The following is an 18,616-nucleotide window of genomic DNA, read 5'->3' as shown; positions in this document are numbered from 1 at the left end:
TTGCATTAGGGCACAGTACTTGAATTTGTAAAGAGTAAAGCTGAATTGGGCAAGAGGATAGAAGAGGGTAGACGGCCTTCATCTGAAGAACAGGAAGCTCAGAATATCAGCAGGGAGATAAACCACAAGGTCCTACTGCATAGCACAGGGAACTGTATTCAATAGCCTATGATAAACCATAACGGAAAAGAATATGAAAAAGCATGTGTGTGTGTGTGTGTGTGTGTATCTTTTTTTTCTTTTCTTTTTTCTTTTTTTTTTTTTTTTTTTTTTTTTTTTTTTTGTCTTTTTAGGGCCGTACCCGCAGCATGTGGAGGTTCCCAGGCTAGGGGTCTAATTGGAGCTACAGCCACCGACCTACACCACCGCCACAGCAACTTGGGATCCGAGCCGCGTCTGCAACCTACACCACAGCTCACGGCAACACCGGATCCTTAACCCACTGAGCAAGGTCAGGGATGGAACCCGCAACCTCATGGTTCCTAGTTGGATTCGTTAACCACTGAGCCATGGCGGGAACTCCATATATATACACACACACACATATATGTATATCTGAATCACTTTGCTGTACAGCAGAAATTAACACATTATAAATCAATTACACTTCAAAGAAATTTTTTCCTGCTATTGATTTTATTTTTTTTTATTTTGAAATGATTTTTTTTCTATTATAGCTGGTTTACAGTGTTCTGTCAATTTTCTACTATACAGCAAGGTGACCCAGTTACACATACATGTATACATTCTTTTTTCTCACATTATCATGTTCCATCACAAGTGACCAGATATAATTCCCGGTGCTATACAGCAGGATCTCATTGCTTAACCATTCTGACGGCAATAGTTTGCATCTATTAACCCCAGATTCCCAGTCCATCCCGCTCTCTCCCCCTCCCCCTTCACTTCAAAGAAATTTAAAACATATATCAATAAATAATTTTTAAAATACCAAAAAAAAAAAAAAAGAGTATCAGCAGGGAATTTCCTGTGAGTAGCAGTGGGGGTCAGACCCTAACACAGACTGACTACAGGAAGAAAGAAAATGAAGTTCCCACGTAGAGTTCATTATTACCCCTTTATTTTTATTCATCAGAAGCTAGAGGAGGGGTGGGAGAGGGGGCTTGGAGAATTTTAGTCCCCCTTTCTCTCTCACCCTGCCTCCACATTCATTAAGTCACAAATTAAAGAATTGATAAAATTAAAAGACAAGCCTTTCCATGACCTAGTTCAGTGCTCTTTCTTTGGTCTTTCCTGGCTTCCCTGCTCAGATACTGCATTTTATCCTCTTCCCTTGAGGTGCCCTAAGAGCGATGCAGGCTGTCCCGACTTTCTCCCCAGCCCTGGCACAGGGACGTCTCGGGGGTCACAGCTCCTGGGATGAGACAAGCAGGTGGAAAGGAAAGAGAGGGGCCCCTGGCTTTCCCCACTGGTGCCTCAGGTGGGCTTTGTGGAGGGGAAGCCCTGGGGCTGACAAGGACACAGCCGGGAGGGAACCTCAGCTCCACTGCACCGGGGCAGGGGACAGGCTTTGCTCTGGCCCCACACGCCCGCCCGAGCTCTGGGTGCCTCTGCACACTCAAAACCAAGGAGACGGCTTTTGCCCGCTCACTCCCTTCTCCTAATTACCTTCAGTGGTGAAGCAGTGAAGGCGGGATTCCTCCTCTTGGCTGGGAGTCTGCATTTTTATTGGCACCGTTCTACCCCCGAGACAATAGCAGATTGTCTGTGCGGTGCGCAGAAGGATCTTGTTCGGGCAGGCGGGCTCCAGTCAACATGCTCCACGTCCTCGGCAAAGGCCGCGCCGTGGGCCTTGTTCGAACCCGACTTGCAAGTCTCTTTTATAAAGATGATCACCCTAATTTCAACGGGCCAGGCATGGGGAACTCACGCAGGACTGACACCAAAATACGCCTGGAGTTCCCATCTGGGGCTCAGCGGAAACAAATCTGACTAGCATCCATGAGGACATGGGTTCAATCCCTGGCCTCTATCAGTGGGTTAAGGAGTCAGAGTGGCCATGAGCTGTGGTGTAGGTTACAGACGTGGCTCGGATCCTGCGTTGCTGTGGCTGTGGCGTAGGCTGGCAGCTTTAGCGCCGATTTGACCCCTAACCTGGGAACCTCTATATGCCACAAGTGCGGCCCTAAAAAAAAAAAAAAAAAAAATTAATTAAAAAAAAAAAAAAAAAAAAAAAAAACTCCTAAAAGAATCTGAGGGAGAAGCAGAAGCAGAGGGAGGATCTACCCCAGTTAGAAAAAGCCCTTCTCTTCCTCATACCTCTGACCTGGTTAAGAGCCTCCAAACAGCTTGGTGTTGGGTAATCCTAACCACAGCCATCACCCCGATAAGGCACTTTCCTGGCAGGAAGGTAAAGCACTTCAAGCAAAGCAGAGCTCCCTAGCAGGGCCCAAGGGTCTGGGCCCCAAACCAGCAAGCACCCTCTGACACCACAGTTCTGCCTCCACCTCCGGCCAGTCCACTGTCCCCTCAGCACCACGCAGGTAACCTCCAGGAAAGGCTCTCTTGGGGAACAAGAAATCTGAGCTAAGAGAAACCATTACTGAGACCCTCGTATAATCACGGTTGATGAAGCACAAAGCATTTTGGACTTCCCTGTCTCAAACATTTATGGGAGGACAGATTTTAAAGATAAGGAAATAGGGAGTTCCCTCTGTGGTGAAGTGAAATTGAATCCAACTAGTATCCATGAGGATGTAGGTTTGACCCCTGGCCTCACTCAGTGGGTCGGGGATCTGGCACTGCTGTGAGCTGTGGTGTAGGTCATAGACGTGGCTTGGATCTGGCGTTGCTGTGGCTGTGATGTAGGCCAGCAGCTGCAGCTCCGATTCGACCTCCTAGCCTGGGAGCTTCCATATGCCATACGTGCAGCCCTAAAAAGCAAATAATAAGGAAGATTCGTCAAGGTAACGTGTCTTGCCAGAGGTCACATGGCTCACAAATGACAAACCTGGTTATAAAATAAACTTTATGGGAGTTCCCGTCATGGCGCAGTGGTTAACGAATCCAACTAGGTTGCGGGTTCGGTCCCTGCCCTTGCTCAGTGGGGTGACGATCCAGCGCTGCCGTGAGCTGTGGTGTAGGTTGCAGATGCGGCTCGGATCCCGCATTGCTGTGGCTCTGGTGTAGGCCGGTGGCTACAGCTCCAATTCGACCCCTAGCCTGGGAACCTCCATATGCTGCAGGAGCGGCCCAAGAAATGGCAAAAAGACAAATAAATAAATAAATAAATAAATAAGCTTTCTGGGGAAGAAAAGACAAGCCCATCCTTCAGAAAAATTCCATATAATTTACGGAGATGCTCTGCCCTCAAGGAAGTGGAACATAACTGTCCCTCCTGTGTGCGGTATGTCCTCCCAGGAGGATGACATGAGATCATGGGGGCGACTTTGCAGTGAAGAAGCCTAACACAATCACAGCCACCAGGTGGCCAAGGTCAATATCAACTGTAAGCGATGTTGTGAGTGTGTACCCTTGACTGGATGTGATGAAAATGGCACGTTACCTCTGCTGTCTGCTTTCCCCAAACCCATCATCCCAGCCCAGTTATGAGAAAAACAGCAAATTCCCACCGAGGGATGTTCTACAGACACCTGACCAGCACTTCTGGAAAGTGGCAAGGTCAGCACAGACATGGAAAGCCTAAGAAACTGTCTCAGCCTGAGGAGCCTAAAGAGATACAACGATTAAATGTAATGTGGCATTCTAGATGGAACCTAAATAAAAAACAGTCATTAGGTGAAAGCTAAATCTGAATACATCATGGACTTTAGTTCATGAGAATGCATTGATAGTGGTACATGAATTGTAACAAATGTGCCATACTAACGCCAGATGCCAATTACAGGGGAGACTGTGTGCTGAGTATACAAGAATGCTCTGTAGTAACTTCCCAACTTTTCTGTAAATCTAAAACTGTTCAAAAATTAAAATTTCATTTCTGCCCCAACATCTCCGACAAACACCTTTCTATCACAACACACCGTCCTTTGTCTTAAGTAAGCCTTTTCTTGGTACGTAATTCAGTTACTTAAGTCTAGTTCCCCAATCAGACACTAGATTCTGAGAAGGCAGGGACCACGCCAGGTTTTGCTGAGTATTAAACCCCTACCACTTTTCACAGTGCCTGACATATAGGAGGCGCTCAATAATGCTGAAGGAAAGACACGAGTCCCAAGGGTGTTTAAAAGAGAGTTCTCTATTAAATTCAAGCATGCAACCCTAGGTTAGATAGGCTGCTAAAACATTTAGAGTATCAAAACAAGAAAATAGGATCCCAGTGCAGATTTCAACTAAGGTATTAATTCTGATGGTGACGATTAACATGGACATTTAAGAACAAGGTACAAACCACATGATCCAGCAATCCTACTCCTGGGCATATACCCTCAAAAGATGAAAACTCTAAATCAAAAAGATACATGCACCCAAATGTTCACAGCAGCACTGTTTACAATCATGGAATACAAGATATGGAAACAACCCAAGTGCCCATTGACAATTTAAGATGTGATATACACATGCGTGCGTGCACACACACACACACACACACACACACACACACACACACACACACACAGGAATATTACTCAGCCATAAAAAAGAATAAATATTGCCATTTATAGCCACAGATTATCATACTAAGTGATGTAAGTCAGGCAGAGAAAGACAAATATATCACTTACAAGTTAATCTAAAAAATAATACAAATGAATCTACAAGCAAAACAGAAATAGACTCACAGACATAAAAAAAAACTTATGGTTACTAAAGGGGAAAGGAAGTGGAGGGGGAGGGGTAAACTAGGAGGATGGATACAAACTTACTACACCTAAAATAGATAAGCAACAAGGATTTACTATACAGCACAGGAGACTATATTTAATATCTTACAATACCCTATAATGGAAAATAATCTGAAAATACACATGCATATATTTATACATACACAATAGAGTCGCCTTGCTATACACCTGAAACAAACACAATATTGTAGATCAATTCTGTTTCAATTAAAAAATAGAAATAAAAAAAATTTCTAAAGAACAAAGCACAAACTAGAGCAAGGCTACAAACATGAGTTGGAACCCACATTCCAAAGAAGAGGAATCAAAGAGTCAATGAACTTTGAGATAGGTACAAACAACACAGCATGACACTACAAGTCGGTGATACCAGTGTACTCACAGGATTACAGCATTTGTAGGCCTGAAAGTTCTCCTTCCACTGCCTTGGCTTGGTGGCTTTATTCAAAATTCTGTGTAGAGTTTAAGAGTCCCTACAGAAAGAAGACAAAATATTCAAATGGTTGCAGAATAAATAATTGCTCCTTGAGGAAAAGTTAAAAAGTTGAAAAAGTTAGCCAGAAAAGGAAAGAGCTAATAAGGGATGCAAATAACAATTACTTAATATGGAACGAGTGTTTCTAGACCACTTTTGTGACTTCACAGAAAACCAGACAAGAGAAAAATATGCTTAAACTGCCATGAGCCTTTATCATCAAAAATTTCCTCTTTTAATCCTGGCTAGCTTGAAAATTAGAAGGGTCAGCCACCTGGTTGACATGGCCCTACCAAGAAAGAAGAATGGCCTTCAAGAGAGGCTTTGATACCCTTCAACCTAAGAGTCTATGATTTGACTCTTCTTGACTCTGCACGTAAATAAAGTCTTGGCCACCAAGGCTTTCTTCCACCACCACCAACCATTCCACAACCTTCACATGGGCAGAACCCACTTCTGTTCTGTTCACCTTTCTTCTCGGCATCGAACTTGAGTGTCTGGCTGTTGGTGCTCAATCAATACTTGTTGAACAAGCACATTAATAAGTAAATCAACCTTGGGTCATGAAAAAGATGACCCACCATGAGACTTATGAGAACTCCGAGAAAAACAAGAACAAAAGGATGTTGCTATCATTGATTTCTACGCAATCATCTAAAAAACTTACATAGATATTCTGAAGAAACACCTAGGAAAGGAAAGGAATTAAAGCAGGGCCTGACCTATTATAACCACTGCAGCAAATGTAATTTCCAAGATGGCCATGTTAAATATATAACCCATCCCACATAACCCATCCCACACACATTTTTTTTTTTTTTGTCTTTTTGGGACCACACCCGCAGCATATGGAGGTTCCCAGGCTAGGGGTTCAATCAGAGCAACAGCTGTCGGCCTACGCCACAGCCACAGCCACAGCCACAGCCACAGTCACGCAGGATCTGAGCTGTGTCTGTGACCTACACCACAGCTCATGGCAACACCAGATCCTTAATCCACCGAGCGAGGCCAGGAATGGAACCCAAATCCTCATACTAGACGGGTTCGTTAACCACTCAGCCACGGCAGGAACTCCCCATGGCCCTTCTTAGAAAGTGACATTGACATGCCTCTGTTTCAGGGTTACATTCCCTTTCCTTGAACCCATGCATACCTTGTAACTGTCCCAAAAGTTACAAAAATCAAGCAGTGTGATTTCTGAGTTTAAGTTACACAAGGCAGTATGTGGCTTTCTCCTTCTCTCTCTCCCCCTTAGCATGCTTACCCTTGCAACCCAGCCACAATGTTGGGAAGAAGTCCAGGCCACCTTGAAACGTCACATATGGTGACCTCAACATCAAGCACTAGACACGTGAATGAATGAGGCTTCAGACAACGCCAGCCCCCAGCCCTCCACCTGGAGCCCCTGTCCCCATGGAGCAATTTCTCCTGTGCGCTGCCTGAATTCCAAACCCACCTAAATTGTAAAAGAGAATATATAATTATTTCTGTTTGAAACCACTGAGTTTCCGGTAATTTGCTACCTAGTGATAGTAACTAATACAAGTATTACTAAATGCTATCTTTCTTGGTTTAATTGGCTTGACTATCCCCAGTGCAGCTGAACAAATTTGGGGAACATCTATTCCCGTGTGCCTGGCAGAGCGCTGGTCACTAGGAATACACACACTTGAGCCAAGCCCCTCCCTTCCACCAGCTTCCTGTAGGGAATGAACACAAATAAAAAGTAAATTTCAGAATAATATGATCTGTCTTTTTTACCACCCTAGTGGGTCCTTCCTGGCTCAAACTTGGATCCTGAAATGCGGAGCTCGTGACCCCTGTGGGCACCTCTTGAACTGATTGGCATGTGATCGTTTGGCTTTTCTTTTTTTTCTTTTTTTTCTTTTTTCTTTTCTTTCTTTCCTTCTTTCTTTTTTTTCCCAGGCTAGGGGTCAAATCGGAGCTACAGCTGCCAGCCTACACCACAGCCACAGCCACGTCAGATCTGAGCGGTGTCTGTGACCTGCACCACCGCTCATGGCAACACCGGATCCTTAACCCACTGAGCGAGGCCAGGGATCGAACCTGCATCCTCATGGATGCTAGTCAGACTCGTTAACCACTGAGCCACAATGGGAACTCCTTGTTTGGCTTTTCTTATGATGGCGGGGACAAGAAATGCAGTTAAACAAGGAGGCATGGATGATATTTTCAGTGGCAGAGTTCCTGAGATCCAGAATGGGGCGGGGGGCAACCTGCTACACACCCGGGTCTGATTCGGAGTCTGAGAGGAGAGTAAATTGAGAAGTGAAGCAAGCCAAGGTCCTGAAAGATCCTGTGAGACCCTTGGTGAGGTCAAGGCTGTTTCGGGAGCCCAGGTTGAAGGCAAAGTCTGCAAGACATCAAGTCCTGAATTACCGTGCTGGTTATTTCTCTTTGGATTAATACATTCAATATCTGGGGATTTTAATTTTGATAAAACACACATAGCCTAAAATGCACTGTTTTAACCATTTTAAGTGTTCTGTTCAATGGCATTAAGTACATTGACAATATTGTGCAACTACCACCATCATTTATCTCCAGAACTTTTTCATCTTTCCAAACTGAAACGACACATCCATTCAACAGTAACTCCCCGTTTCCCCTCCTCCCAGCCGCTGGGCACGTTCATTCGACTTTCAGTCTCTAAAAACTTGACTATTCTAGGTGTTGGTTCACAAACTCAGGAGCTTCCCAGTGAACTCTAAAACAGAGGTGCAGGGAGAGACCCAAGACAGAGGCAGCCTGCTTCAGGTTGGGAGGTGGTAGTTTTTGGGGGCGGGTTTTTTTTTTTTTTTTTTGTCTTTTTGCCATTTCTTGGGCCACTCCCTCGGCATATGGAGGTTCCAGGCCTACGCCAGAGCCACAGCAACGCAGGATCCAAGCCGAGTCTGCAACCTACACCACAGCTCACGGCAAAGCTGGATCCTTAACCCACTGAGCAAGGCCAGGGATCGAACCCGCAACCTCATGGTTCCTAGTCGGATTCGTTAACCACTGAGCCACGATGGGAACTCCAGGAGGTGGTAGTTTTAACAAGCAAAGGAACTTACTTTCGAGGTTCATCTTCAGCCATGTGAGACGAGTAGCTGTCCGCCTCTGCCCACCAGCATCTTAACAGTTACAAAGTCTTAACGAGGTTCAGGCATGAATACATCCCGATGGTCTCAACACACGCTGCTCTCTAAAGCCTGCATCCTTGCAGACGGCTCCTAGCGTGGGGATGGCGGGTAAAACATACATTCAAAGGACTGGGCAGGGGGAGGAGCCTCCGGTGGCAGGTCCAGCCCGCAGGTGAACCAGCGGTCATGTTCCCTCAGTGACCTCCTCCAACACGCCACCCTTCACAATGGGCTCTTACAATTTCACACGTCCCTCTTTTTTCTGCAACATGCCCTAAATGGTCAGCAAGGGATTCCACTCATTTGGTGGCTCTCTGGCTAAACTGGAGGCAGATACTGCAGCAAGATACAGGCAGGGGCAAGGAAAACACAGATTAAGATAAGGATTCTCCTGGAGTTCCCATTGTGGCTCCATGGGTTAAGAACCTGACTAGTATCCATGAGGATGTGGGTTCAATCCCTGGCCTCACTCAGTGGGTTAAGAATCTATCACTGCTACAAACTGCAGCACAGGTCATAGACATGGCTTGGATCCACTGTTGCTATGGCGTAGGCTGGCAGCTGCAGGTCTGATTCAACCCCTAGCCTGGGAACTTCCCTATGCTGCAGGTGTGGCTGTAAAAAGAATAAATACATACATAAATAAGATAAGGATTCCCCAGAGTTCCCATTGTGGCTCAGCGGTTAACGAATCCAACTAGGAACCCTGGGGTTGCGGGTTCCATCCCTGGCCTCGCTCAGTGGGTTCGGGATCCAGCGTTGCCGTGAGCTGTGGTGTAGGTTGCAGACAAGCAGCTCGAATCCCGCAATGCTATGGCTGTGGTGTAGGCCAGCGAGTACAGCTTCAATTCGACCCCTAGCCTGGGAACTGCCATATGCTGTGGGTGCGGCCCTAAAAAGCAAAAAAAAAAGAAAGAAAAAAAAACAGCTGACACATTAGCAGACTCATCAGCTATGAACACACAACAGTCTGTTTGGATAATGACACAGGTACCTTCTGCAAGGCAGTAATAATATCCAAGGCCATCCTGTTTTGGAGGACAGCTTTTCTTCCTACAGATTTCAGGATTCAGTAATGACAGGCTTTGTCAGCTAGCATTTAAGTCTTGCTCCAGGCCAGTGGAAGGAACAAAGACTGTGGCCAAATGATCGTACCAGTGGAAAACAGAACATGCCCATCTGGCCTGGAGATGAGGGAAACTGGCAATGTTTATCACTCCGGGGTGAAGTCTGGCCTTTGCCCAGGGAACACCTGGGGCGCAGCGGCCCAATCTCCCAGGTGGAAACCACAGCCAAAGATTTATACCATATAACCCCTGGTTCCCACTGGGGACGACCCAATAAATACCTGGGCAGTGCAGCCAGTCAGTGCCACACTCGTTCCTATCTTTAATGTGACAGAATGACTGCACAGTTCCAGGGATACCCATCCTATATTCCTGTTATTATTGTGTTGGTTCTATTTAGAGTGACTTTTCTAGTCTCAACATAGTGATGCCCAGGTGCTCAAAGATCTATTACTTGGGTGATGACATGAATCCACCCCAAATCTAAGTGTAGCTCCTCCAGTGGTGGTATTTTTAGGACCTTGTTGATCAGCTTCCTGAGCTGCCTGTGTAGTTCGATTGATAGAAAAACAATACCCATACCTACCTACAGTGTGTGTCACTGGCCTGGTATCTGGATCAGTATGCATGACATTAGGGAATTAGGAGCACTACTCCTAGCTTATTCTTTCTTTTTTTATTTTAATTTTTAAAATTTTATTAACGAGTTCCCTTTGTGGCTCAACGGTTAATGAACCCAGCTAGGATCCATGAGGATGTGGGTTTGATCCCTGGCCTTGCTTAGTGGGTTAAGGAGCCAGTGTTGCCGTGAGCCGTGGTATAGGTCACAGACGTGGCTCGGATCCAGCATTGCTGTGGCTGTGGTATAGGCTGGCAGCTGTAGCATCAATTCGATCCTTAGCCTGGGAACTTCCATATGCCATGGTGTGGCCCTAAAAAATAAATTTAAAAAAAAAATCTATTGAAAGATAGTTGATTTACAATGTTGTATTAATTTTTGCTGTACAGGAAAGTGATTCAGATCCATATGCCAATCCCACCCGGGAACTACAGTCACCACTCTTTCGAAGCACCTAATCTGCTGTATCTATGGCAGGGTCAGTTGCTAGGGTTCGTAGCCATGCTCTGGCACCAGCTTCCTGATTTGCCAGGGGGTGTCGGTGTCTTAGAAGCCAGATGAGGAAGACAGAGGGGATGTATTTCCACACAGCCTGAGCCACAAGGGCTTATTCACGATCATCCACCCCTCAGCTTCCCACTGTCCAAGCCTTAGGTTTCATCCCCTTAGCACAGCCCAACTACCAGTGCAAAGGGTTAAGGGCCGGGGCTCCCAAGGGAGCACCAGCCAGACTGCTGGGCTCAGCCCATGGGCTGCTGAGGATCATTCCTCTTTCTAGCCAGATGGTGTCAGTGTTGGGCTGACTAGACCCTGTGGATGGGTTCGCTGAGACTAGACAACCGTACACTACTTACCAGCGGGTTTTCTGCCCATGCGCTGTCTCGCAAACGTTCCAGTAAAGCCTACAGAGGGTCTTGCTGCAGAAGCAAGACTTCATATGTTAACATTACATCATCAATGCAATGGGTCCTTTTACTGATGGGGGAAAGAGAACGGGGCCAGATCTCAGGCTACCATCCCATGACACATGGGACTGTGCAGGTAGCCTTGGGCAGCATTTGAAAGGTCCGTTGTTGCCCCTCCCATGTGAAAGCAAATGAACCTTGTGACTGGTGGCCAGAGCTACACTGAGAAAAGCATTTGCTCAAGGTACATTCCTAGAACCGAGGCCAAGGTCTCTGAGACGGTGGCAATATTGAGCACGGCTGCATGGGTTGGAGGCACTGCCTTGTTCAATTCTCAGTAGCCCATGATCATCTCCGTGAGCTTTTTGCTTTTTAGGGCTGTACATGTGTCATATGGAGCTGAATCAGAACTGCAGCTGATGGCCACAGCCACAGCAACACCAGATCCTGGCCACGTCTTCGACCTACACCACAGCTCACAGCAACACCAGAGTTACTATATATACTATATATAATATAATGTAGAGTTACTATATATACTATATATAATATAATGCTTTTGCTTTGCTCAAATTATTTGACCAAGGTCTTTCCTAGAAGACTTCAAATGGATGAATTTTGTCATCAGGGCTTTTGTTCATGTTAATATTTGGGGGGGTGAGCTAAAGTCTAAATTCAGATTTTTTTTTAATAATTTGACAATGTTCATGGAAAAAGACTCCCTTATAGAGACCTAAGCCTCTTAAGCAGCTTATGAAATTTCTTCCTAAGTTGTATGTTTCCCAGATCACAGAGAAGAACAGAAAATTTAGTCTGCCCCCTCAGTTTCCAAAACTAGAATAATACCAGCAACTTTTTTATTTTTTATTTTTTTTGTCTTTTTGTCTTTTGTTGTTGTTGTTGCTATTTCTTGGGCCGCTCCCGCGGCATATGGAGGTTCCCAAGCTAGGGGTTGATCGGAGCTGTAGCCACCGGCCTACGCCAGAGCCACAGCAACGCGGGATCCGAACCGCGTCTGCAACCTACACCACAGCTCACGGCAACGCCAGATCGTTAACCCACTGAGCAAGGGCAGGGACCGAACCCGCAACCTCATGGTTCCTAGTCGGATTCGTTAACCACTGCGCCACGACAGGAACTCCCAGCAACTTTCTAATGCAATAGAAAAGCAACAGAAATTACAGGAACTTTCTTCTTACTCCAAACTGCCCCTAAATCCAACATTCCACTGGCTTCTGGACAGTAGATATTGAAGGAGGCACATTTCAAACGTCAGTTTTCTATAGAATATGTCTACAAAAATATTAATTTTAATATTGTTCATAGTTGTCCTCAAAACTGGTAAGCTAGTAATTATAAAATATCCTATGTGTATACTACAAGCTTTAAAGTTCTCAACCTATAATGTCTTACATTTTTGGTCTCTTTCACATGTCCCACATCATTGCATCTCAACCATAATCCTGGTTATATGGCAAGCGCCCTCTTTCCTTATTCCATTTCCTTCTGAGAGAAACTGACCTAGGTCTGCCCGTCGATGGGAGGGAGGAAACAGAAGGGAGCAATACTTACAATGGACAATATAGATACATAGAAAATAAATATATATAAAATATATATAAACGTGTACAATAACATATTGACATAGATCCTTAATGCCTCAACCAAAACTACAAAGCACCAAACAAACAGCACACCTCAACAAAACGAGAAACGGATGCAAGAAACATCAAGGAATGAATTACGAACAGGTGTGTCCCCACCTGGCTCTCTCACCTACTCTCTTCTTTCCCCTTGACCATGAAAATTCTACCCAGCCTTGGTTGGGGGGTGTTTACCTGGCTCTGTTCAATATTCTTCCATGCCTCTTGCTTGTAGCGTAGTATTTTTATACTTCGCTTCTGCAGAGTTCTGACTTTTGTCACTGATTTTCCTACAACTCAAAAGCTGTTTTCAAGGAGTTCCCATTGTGGCGCAGCAGAAACAAATCCGACTAGGAACCATGAGGTTGCAGGTTTGATCCCTGGCCTCGCTCAGTGGGTTAAGGATCCAGCGTTGCCGTGAGCTGTGGTGTAGGTTGCAGATGGGGCTCGGATCTGACATTGCTGTGGCTGTGGCATAGGCCGGCAGCAATATCTCCGATTAGACCCCTAGCCTGGAAACCTTCATATGCCGAGGGTGCAGCACCAAAAGGACAAAAAGATTTTTAAGAAAATGTTTTCAACTATTATCCCTGCTACGAATGGCATATGTGTATTTGAGAACATGAAAGTAAATGTTGGCTTCTTTTTATTAGTCAAGCCCATTACTTGTTGGTCCTGGCATTGCTGTTCTAATAACCAGACCCCGAGAATGCTTAGTGCCGCCTCCCCTGCTGCCTGAGTGTGGAATGCACGGTACAACTCACAGGAAGACCGGGGAGAAGGGTAGAGGGTAATATTTCTGGTTATTATCTCACTAGACTAAAGAAGAATCTGCAGTTATTTTTGCTACTCATTTCAAAATAAGTATAGCAAAACGCAAGCATGATGAACTTCTAAGGGACAGCTCAGTCGTACATTTCCCTAATGGAGCAGGATCTCCAGGGATGAATTCTAGATAGAATGATTCTTAGAACATCTCTCTAGAGCTATGATTTTTATTCGGTATGGCGCATTATCATCAGCTGGGAGTTTGGGGGAAATCAACATCCCAGCCTCCGTTTCTGGAGGGTCCAATGCCACCTGCTGCATGACAGCGAATGACAGCACATTTCCTTCCAGAGTTTGAAGTTGTGGGCTTTTGGTCTAGTAGTACTGCTGATCTCTTTTTTCTTTTCTTTTCTTTTCCTTTTTTCTTTTCTTTTCTCTCTCTCTCTTTCTCTTTCTTCCTTTCTCTCTCTCTTCCTTTCTCTCTCCCTCTCTCTTTCTTTCTCTCTCTGGCTGCCCCACAGCATAAAATGGAGTCCCCGGACCAGGGATCAGATCTGAGCCACAGCTGGGACCTACACTTGTGGTTGCCACAATGCTGGATCCTTGAACTTATTCTGCCTGGCAGAGCATGGCACCTGTGTCCTAACACTGCCAAGACGCCACAGACTCCGTTGTGCCACAGCAGGAACTCCTGATCCCTTCCTTTCTTATCATGTGCTTCCCTCTGTATCTAGCTCCTTGTGTACAGATGATAGAAACAGGGAGTTCTCTTGCGGCACAGAGGTTTAGGGATCTGGCATTGTCACTGCTGTGGCTCGCGTCGCTGCTGTGGAGCAGGTTTGATCCCTAGCTTGGGAACTTCCACATACCAAGGGTGAGGCTAAAAACAAAAAAACAAGTGCTAGAAAGTTACAAGTGTCAAGATCAACACATGAGTCAGCCTTCTTGCAGGGGAAAGCTAAGGCACGTAAAACAGATTTTAGAGGATTAATGAGCATTTCTTGCTTTGTGACCTCTCTGAGAGCCCTTCTGGTTTTCCTATCTTTGTGCACACAGCACAGCTCTCTGCAGGGCTGTATCTCCAGGGCAGGGTGGGAGCCTTGTGACAGATCAAAACTGTTTGTGCTGAGAAAGCAGGTACTTTCTCTATAATCCTGTAAAGAGAGCAGAATTGGATGAATTACCATATGGTTCTTGTCTCAGAAAATATAATTTTGTTTCAAATAGTATCTTTCCTTCTCAATCCTGGAGGAGCCTACACATGATGAAGAGAGGCCGTTTTACTTTTTTACCTAACAGTAAGACTAGATTTGGGAGCCAGATGAAGCCTGGACTTGGATATCAGCTCTCTTGCAAGCTCAGACAATTTGCTTAACCAATGCCTCAGTTTCCTCACCTGTCTGTTGGGAAGCGCCATGTGTACCGGAGGATTAGGGGAGCTTTATGCCAAAGAAAAAGCTAGGCATTATTAGCACATCTTTGCTCAGTGTGTTTGCTGACCAGGCTGCCAGTTAGTGTTAGCAGATGCCTCCAGGACTTGAAGTAAGCCCTCGCCTGATGTGGGCATTTTATCTGCCAGTCCCTTTGAAAGGGGTGATTATAAGAGGATCATGTTGACCTAGTGCTGGCTCCTTGTATCTTTTCTGTGGCAAGTGGAATTAAAGCAAAGGGTGCTCAGATGACAGTTGATGTTGAGGGGTGCAATCACGCAAAGAGGGAAGGGAGTTGCCTGTTTGCCGAGCAATAAAGCAGTCCATCCAGCTGGTGGGGGTGGAGGCCCTGGCATAGACCTCACCGGGCTGGAGCACCCCGCAGCCCGTGCCTCAGAGTTTCACTGCGAGCTGATGAGAGGATGGGACTTTGCAATTGGTGACTCATTCTTTTGCTCAAGGAGCCAGTGCTCTGAAATCCTAGTTGGGAAGTGATGACAAAATAGGCTAGTAGGCAGATTGCTTCTAATTCCAGGATAAATTACTCCACCAACTTTCTCTTACATTTTTTTCCCCTTTTTAATTCTTTTTTGGGCCTCACCCACGGTACATGGAAGTTCCCAAGCTAGGGGTAGAATCGGAGCTACAGCTGTCAGCCTATACCACAGCCACAGCAACAGGGAATCCAAGCCACGTCTGCAACCTACACCACAGCTCATGGCAACACTGGATCCTTAACCCACCGAGGGAGGCCAGAGATCAAACCCACATCCTCATGGATACATGAGCCACAACGGGAACTCCCAAAGCAGGACTTTTAAATGCTACAAATATTTTAAGCAGCCATAGAAAAACAAAAAAACAAAAAAAAGTCCTGCTTTATGATGGCTTACAGCTCTGTTTTGGTAAAAAAAAATTTCTGGAACCAGGTTATCAGGGGGGAAGATGTTAAGGTTGCCAAGAATCTCTGGCCTGGATAAGTTTAGAGAAGACCAAAATGTTTCTGGGTTTAAAATTAATTTTTCTTGGGAGTTCCCATCATGGCACAGCAGAAACAAATCCAACTAGGAACCATGAGGTGTGTGTTTGATCCCTGGCCTTGCTCAGTGGGTTGCCGTGAGCTGTGGTGAAGTCGAAGACACAGCTTGGATCTGGTGTTGCTGTGGTTCTGGTGTAGGCCAGCAGCTGTAGCTCCGATTAGACCCCTAGCCTGGGAACCTCCATATGCCTCAGGTGTGGCCCTAAAAGGACAAAAAACAAACAAAAAAATTAATTAATTTTTATTGCTTCAGGACCAAAATCATGTCCCAGGTTTCTCTGGCTAAGCCAACATTTAAAGCTTCTTTCCTCTTCTCAAATTTTTCCTGCCTTGGGCTCGAGTAGGACACCTGGAGCTGAAGCAGCTATCTTGTGTCATTGAGGCAAGAGTTGATAGACGAGGTATGAAGAGTGGTAAGGAAGGAGAAGCCTTGAGGTTCTCTGACATCAAGGAGCATTGCACCAGCCTTGGACCTACCTACCTTTCAACTTTTTTGCTCAATGAGAAACATAAATTCCTATTTGCTTAGTTATTAGTAGTCCATTTTTTTTATTACTGGTATTTAAAAGCAATCCAAACTGATACACAGATATAACTATCCATGTCCCTAGAATTGACAGGAGAGCTCCTCAGGCCATCAGGAGCCACCAACATGAAAAAGAAGTCACAAATCTTACCTGCCCACAGGGTTACTGATCGTCCAAGCTTCTTGCACATCTTTTATTGATTATCAATCAAGTCATTGCAACAGCAATGTGACAGCAGTGAGTTTACATCTGCTTTACTCTCCTCTTCCTTCTCTTCATTTTCCAGTTGGGGGGCAGCCCACAGATTGAGGCGTGACTAACTTCCCAGCAATTGCTTCTACCAATGCACTTAGTGAAAATGTCAACAGCCGCAATTCAATCACTGCCTCAAAGATCATTCAATGCTATCCACACATGATTTTGCCAAGGGAAGCTGGTGCCACTTTCAAATATCTACTTGGTAAAACAATACCTGGGAATGGCCAGCTGAAACAGGCACTCCCTTTTACAATGATCTAGCTCCCAAGTGCGTGACCTTGGTTTTCATTTTCAGAAATGAAATGAAGTCTGACCCTTCTTTTGAGTTGAGAGGGTCCTAGGTAAAGATCCTGCTGCTCATATGGACCTAAAAAACACCCACCTGCCTGGTTCTGCGGGATGAATGACCCTGAGCTTCACAGGTTGACCACACCGGGAAAGCCTTGCATGGATGCTTCGCTCTAGTGTGTTTGCAGTGATTACCGCAGCATGGAGCTTTGGGCACTGCTTCACGGTCCCCCTTAATATTTGTTAGAAATCTATATTCTCCCACCCCAAATTCTCTTCCCCAGACAAAAATAATCTTACTCAGAGAAATAAAATATAAAGAAGCCCTATGGAGATAAATATCTCTTGCCTTCAAGGTCCAGATTCTGGAATTGACACATTCTCAACTCCACACAGAAAAAGTCTGGGACTGTTCACAGCTCTGTGTTAACAGCGATGCCCTCTTCCTTTCTTTTCTCTCTCCCCTTCTCTTCTTTGTCCCCACCTTCTTACTTCCTGCCCTTTGTTCCTTCCCCCTCCTCCCTCGTTCATCATTTCTTTGCTACCATCAACCTAGTTTATCATTGTCCAACATCAAGAGTAAAATCCCGTATGAAATATTCTGCAGGAGAAATTACTTGTAACATGAGCGTCATCCTGTGCATTAACTTCAGCCATCCATCTATATCTGGCAAATCTCCGGGTCCTCAAATTCTAGGAAAATGTTTCCAAGAGGGCTAGTATCTTACATGTTTGTGAATTTGGTTTAGGGGGTTTTGGGTTGGTTGTTCGTATTTTAAGATTTCATGTCCTCTTGGGGGGCGGGGCATTCCCCCATCACTTTTGATATTTCTTCTCTGTGGAGGGAACCCCGTCAGTGGAAACCCTGAGGTCCTTCACCTCTTTATTAGCTCTTCCCCAGGGGAGTAATTTATCCAATGGATAAATTTGAAGTGTAAATACCTGGGAATGCTCTGCGCAGCTTCTCTCCTTCCTCGGGGGGAGCGGCTCCCAGGAGATCCTGCTGTGCTCTGTTCTTCAGGGGTGCTCTGCTCTGCCCCTGCCTTGGAAAGTCAGTCATCGTCCAGTACTTTCTGAGGAGAGAGAGTACATCTGCCAATTCTGGAGCTCCACAGAAGCTCACAGTGTCCATCCTGTGAGACCTACTGCTGACTAGAATGTCCCATTAGCTATCTTCAGTACACATGACTCAAATGCAAGACTACTGAATTCTCTTCCCCCCCACACACACTCATGGCTTGTGGACATTCCCAGGTCAGGGATCAAACCTGCGCCACGGCAGCAACCTGAGCCACTGCAGTGACAACGCCCAGATCCTTAACCCACAACGGAACTCCAAGGCTATCTGAATTCTTATATGTGAAGTCTTTTAGAGGAGGATTTTTGGACAGATCCAGCAGGCAGAAAATTAGTACGGATGTAGTTGAACTCAACACCACCACCTACGATTGGCATCTACAGACCGCGTGACCAACGATGGCAGATACACACACACATATGCTTTCTTCTCAAGCGCCTGTGTAACATTTACTAAAAGAGTGCACCCTCTGGGCCTCAGGGGATACCTTAAAATTTTAAAAGAATAAAAATTACACCGTATTTGTTCTCAGACCACAATGGAATTA

This window comes from Sus scrofa, chromosome 11 (genome assembly GCF_000003025.6).
Source record: "Sus scrofa isolate TJ Tabasco breed Duroc chromosome 11, Sscrofa11.1, whole genome shotgun sequence".
NCBI lineage: Eukaryota > Metazoa > Chordata > Mammalia > Artiodactyla > Suidae > Sus > Sus scrofa.
This window is presented reverse-complemented; position numbering follows the sequence as displayed.